Genomic DNA, 6,000 nt, shown 5'->3' on the forward strand with positions numbered 1-6,000 from the left:
TTACTGTACTCAGCCCCACAAATCTTAGAAACATGGTGTCTAACCAGATACTTACTCTGGATGGCATTACCTTGGCCTCCAGTAACACTGTGAGGCTTTTTTGTATTTGTGCGATATTTCTAAAATTAGAAACATCCTGTCTCAGCGTGATGCTAAAAAGCTAATTCATACATTTATTACTTCTAGGCAGTGTTAATTTTGACAGCAAATTCTGATTTAGTTTTAGTCATAGTCTTTTGAAGAAAATGTAATTTAGTTTTAGTCATAATTTATTCATCTGAATAGTTTTAGTTTTAGTCGATGAAATTATGGTAAGAATATAGTCGACTAAATCTACAGTCGATTTAGTCGACTAAAATTTAAAGGGTGTAAAATGTAAATGCTTTTTCTTCAGTTCCCTTGAATTAGTCATTATACACACTTACACAAAGTTAAACATTTATTCAAAGTTATGGAATATTATTAATAATATTATAAGGCCCCACCTTATCATAGTACCATATCACCCCAATACAGCACTTCACTCAGACTGCTGACTTACTTGTGGTTTCTAGGGTATTTAAAAGTAGAATGGGAGGCAGAGCCTTCAGCTTTCAGGCCCCTCTACTATGGAACCAGCTCCCAGTTTGAATTCAGGTGACAGACACACTCTCTTTCATTTTGATGTCAAATGACGAGGTGCACAAGCGACAACCAGGTTTAGAGCTATTTGTAAACTGTGATTTGATTAGCTGGCAGCAGTACTGGAGTATTCAAATAAGCAGGATGTTTTTGGCTCCAATGAAAGTGAATGAGAGGTGAGAGCATTGACACCTGAAAGAGATACATACAAATCCTGCCTCAAATTCAACTTTGATGTAATATTACTGATACACTTCCAGGATGTCTTACATCAGAAGGTTAGAAAGTAATGCGTCTTTGACCTGACAGCAAGGCTGAAGGATTAAAAACACTTTTCATTGACAGGAAATCCATTAAATCTGGTTAAAACTGGTTTAAATAGCAGGCACAGTTTCTCCTACTTCTGCATTATTAAAAACACATGCCATGATTACAGTTAGGATTTTTGACAGTCTTAAACCAGTATTGCAGTGACTCCCACATTACATGAATGCAGCATAAAGAGTAAGAGTAAGGCACTGACTGACTGAAGGGCTGACTGACTTTGATGTGACTGGTTAACCGACTGCTCTGACACTCTCCACCTCGGGCTGAGTGGAGGGAATAATGCTCCAAGGATCAATACTAAACACATTTTATCCCCTGAAATCACATCAGGAAGACATGACGTTCCGGACAGGAAGGACAAACAATGTGAGTTGGATCATCCAGTCTACACAATTTTTTAGTTTACCATTGTGGGGTATTGCTGGGTCTGCTGCAGGCCACAGTATTCCCTGGGAGAGCTGGAGGTAGTAGCCAGGGAGGTTTCTTCTACTGAGCTTCTTCTACCTGGCTCTCCACTGGCCACACCCAGACAGAAATTTGAAAATGGATGATGGATGGACTCATGGCTGTTCAAAAGGAGCACAGCATTGTGGCATGTTGAAAAGACAATGCAGTCGAGACTTCGACCCTGAAATGGTACATCTTGTGTGGTCGACCTGAACACCTAACAGGATACTGGCTTTTGGCTTCAGATGGGATTCTAATTCCACTCTCCCAGACAGAAGTCTTCATCTTTACTTCCTACTGTTTCACTCTTTCAATGCATTGCAGAGTGGTTTATATTACTCAGATGATCTAGTGCAAGAGTCTCGTTCCCTCTCAAAAAAAAAAAACCTTGCATTTCAGTATGCTGAAAGGTTTTGATGGATTTTTTTGTCCAATGAAATCAGAAACATGCTTTAAGTTAACTCCGGTCATACAGAGCCAGATGTTGATTTAGTGCTGAGAGGTAATAAAAGGATGACATGGTTAGACAGAAAACCTACAGAGTTATTTAAAGTTTAAAGACAATAAACCTGTTTGTAAGAAAATCATTACATGAGGCTGCAAGCGTTCATTCAGTTACTGACAATTTACTGTAATGACTCAAAAGGCGGAGTGTTGATAGATGTGTATAAAAAGAAAATGCCTCTGAAATTGGAAACTACAAGTTCAAGACACAGAAGATTCAGTGCATTATATCAATCTGTCTTTGTGTAAACTGGTACTTTTTCCACACAGGGCCAGGTAGGTTTGGATAGCTTAATAAATGAAACCATCATTTAAACACTGCATTTTGTGTTTACTCAGGTTATCTTTGTCTAATATTAAAATAGTTTGATCATCTGAAACATGTTACGTGTGCCAAAAATGCAAAAACCTAAGAAATCAGAAAGGGGGGGGGGGGGGTAAATACTTTTTCACAACGCTGTATGTATCAGCAGGTGGTGGAGAGATGCAGTCACACGTTCTGTTAAGGCAATTTTGTAGAACATAAAAACTAAAAGCAGCACAGAAATGAAGACTCGCTTTAATGAAAATGTAAAACATTTTGCTGCGTCTGATAGCAAGCTTAACGTTGTTCATGTGAGCCTGAGAGAACGATCACAGACTGCGATATATCAAATCCAGCAGGTTCAGAGCAGTGAAGTATTAGACGATGGCTGCTATCCCCTGATAGAACATCTGAGAACAGAACAAATGTCTGACATTCAACTTCTTCATGTGGCCAGAGCCTGAAGCTGTTTGGCACAGGGGTGTGTGCCAAAACTAAGACTATAGAGAGGCCGGAGGAAGTTATGTGTTTGTCCAGTGGACTGATTTATCTACTGATAGCTCAGTGGTGGTAAATGAGAAACTGAGAGGCTGCTGGCAGATCTCAGGGTCCTTTGGCCTTGCAGAAGCCTTATTTTTGGCACACTCCCTACAACATAAGCTGATGAGGTACATCAGCTTGTTAGATGAGAACAACTGCACACAGTTGCGGTGTTTCCATAACGACCGTCAACATAACAGAGAAGACTTGCACATCACATCATTAAAAGTAGTATGAATTTTAAAGGAAATTGACATATCAAATGATAATATATTACTTACTGTAGGTTACAATATTAATTTTATTTTACTTTACGAGAGCATCTGGCCCTCACAGTGTCTGCTGAGAAAAATTCTGGCCCTTGGACAAATGTAGTTGAGAACCCCTGCTCTATAGGCTCAAGCCCCCTCACATTTTATTTTATTTATTTACTTGTGTTATTGTTCACATGCATGTATATGTGGCTGAGAAAAAGCAAGAAAAAAAGGGAAATGGGAGAAAATAGAAAAAGGGACAGAGCACAAGTAAAAAGCCATAATGGTTCATCAACTGTTGAACCTGTAAAAAAACAAACAAACAAACAAACAAAACAACATACAAAAAACAAACAACACTTGGAAAAACAAATTTATGTGGAACAAAAACAAAGCATGGCTACACAAACCAACAATTCTGTTGTGTTTGAGTGAGTAAGAGCCTGTGTACTTACTAATGAGGGAGGAAAGCTGCAGCAGAAGCCAGAGGCAGGTAGAGAAAGACTCAGGAGACACGGGCCACCCGCAGCCCATCGAGAGCACCGAAGACCAGAACCCCAAGGCACCCACACCCTGGGGGGGTGGGGGGTGTAGGAGCGACCAATGGGGAGCAGCAGGGAAGGGAAACCCTGGCCCTCCTTGACTCTGTGCACGGGTGGCAAGGACAACAAGTCCCACACCTGGATCCAGCCATAAACACACACACACACACACACACACACACACACACACATCTACACAGGCATTTCATTTTAATTCAGTGTTTAATTTTGTTTTATTTTTTACTATTACATTTGCTCTTTTTATCACCTTGTCATGTGCAGTGATGCACTCAATACTAATCTGTGTGAAAGGGGCTACAGCACAGTGGTCCCCAACCTTTTTTGTGCCACAGACCGTGGACACAGTCCGTGGACCGGCCTTTAGGGTGTGGCAGATAAAAACGTCAAAATAAGTGATACAACCATAATCCAAAGTGTGATTATTTTCTAAATATAATAAACGTGAATCCACTATGTATCCGTATGCAAGTCTATCAGCAGCGTCCTCGTAACATCACGCCACAGCATGAATGACATCCTCTCTGCCTACAATGCTCTCTGGTCACCATGGTAATGTTTAAACATGACTTCAAAATAAGATACGCCGCAAAAACAAACTAAGTCGGATTGAAATGGCCCGTAAAATTTCATCAGACTTGTAAAAAAATCCGTCTTAAGCCAGGGTGTAGGAACGAGTTTACTTTTGGGGGTGACATATCGGAAACCTGACAGAGCTGTAAATACTCTGAGGAAAGCATAAAAAAATGCTATTTGAACTTTTACTTTCTTCTTTTTCAAATATTTCTTGGAAAAATAGTGTTGTGTACACCTATAATATTGCATGTAATTTACATATGTATATGTTTTATAATCGTAAGACACCAAACAAAATGGCTTGACTCTCTATCAAGCATAATGATCATATCATTCCAGGGCTGTAGCTTACTTTATCAGGTGGCCACACTGGTACTAGCAAGTTAAATATTGGACGAGTGACCATCCCAGGATTAAGATTTTGTTTCTATATATGAAAGTAAACTGACAAGAAGACATTATAAAGCAGCCATATTGATGGCAACATTCCCGACAGGCCGTTTTACCTCATTCAAAAGAGTTTCTGACTTCTGCCGCTGTCTCCCGCCTCCCAAAAAGTCAGAGCCGTTCAGAAGGGGGTGGGGGGAGCGCAGTGACATGATGCTATATTGCGTCTTCAAAATAAAAGTACACGAGTTAAAAAATGATTTCAAAAAGAGATTTCAAAATCAAGTAATGTGCCTGTCTCCCCCCGGTTCCTATGCCTATGTGTAGTATACACCCTTATACAAGAGTGCAGCGTGTACTTTCTCAAATTTGTTTACCATGGAAAATTTTTGTCTGTTCTAGGCCGTGTTTACCAAAAGGTATTTGTAGAAATGTTAAAAATAATAATGTTCTGGACACTCGGGTGAAGAGAGGAGCTGAGCTGTCAACTGATCACCACCTGGTGGTGAGTTGGATCAGGTGGCGGGGGAAGATGCTGGACAGACCTGGCACACCTAAACGTATTGTGAGGGTGCGCTGGGAACGCCTGGCAGAAGCCCCAGTCCGGGAGATCTTCAACTCCCACCTCCGGCAGAACTTCGACAGCATTCCGAGGGAGGCTGAGGACATTGAGTCCGAATGGACCATGTTCCGCACCTCCATTGTTGAGGCGGCTGCTCAGAGCTGTGGCTGCAAGGTGGTTGGTGCCTGTCGTGGTGGTAACCCCCGAACCAGATGGTGGTCACCGGAGGTGAAGGGAGCCATCAAGCTGAAGAAAGAGTCCTATCGGGCTTGGTTAGCCTGTAGCCTGTATCGACAGGCCAAGCGGAATGCAGCTCGGGTAGTGGCCAAAGCAAAAACTCGGGTGTGGGAGGAGTTCGGTGAGGCTATGGAAAAAGACTTTCGGACGGCATCGAAGCGATTCTGGCAAACCGTCAGGCGACTCAGGAGGGGAAAGCAGTGCTTCACTCACACTGTTTATAGTGCGGGGGGGGGTGCTGCTGACTTCAACTGAGGCTATAGTCGGACGGTGGAAGGAATACTTCTTGGACCTTCTGAATCCCACTGACACGCCTTCTGTAGTGGAAGCAGAGTCTGGGGATGAGGGGGATGACTTGACCATCACTGGGGGTGAGGTCACTGAGGTAGTTAAACAACTCCTTGGTGGCAGAGCCCCTGGGGTGGACGAGATTCGCCCTGAGTTCTTGAAGGCTCTGGATGTTGTAGGGCTGTCTTGGTTGACACGCCTCTGCAACATCGCGTGGAGATCTGGGGCAGTGCCATTGGATTGGCAGACTGGGGTGGTGGTCCCCATCTTTAAGAAGGGAGACCGGAGGGTGTGCTCCAACTTTCGGGGGATCACACTCCTCAGCCTCCCCGGTAAGGTCTATGCCAGGGTGCTGGAAAGGAGGGTGCGTCCGTTAGTCGAACCTCGGATTCA

Source organism: Archocentrus centrarchus, chromosome 14 (assembly GCF_007364275.1).
Source record: "Archocentrus centrarchus isolate MPI-CPG fArcCen1 chromosome 14, fArcCen1, whole genome shotgun sequence".
Classification (NCBI taxonomy): Eukaryota; Metazoa; Chordata; class Actinopteri; order Cichliformes; family Cichlidae; genus Archocentrus; species Archocentrus centrarchus.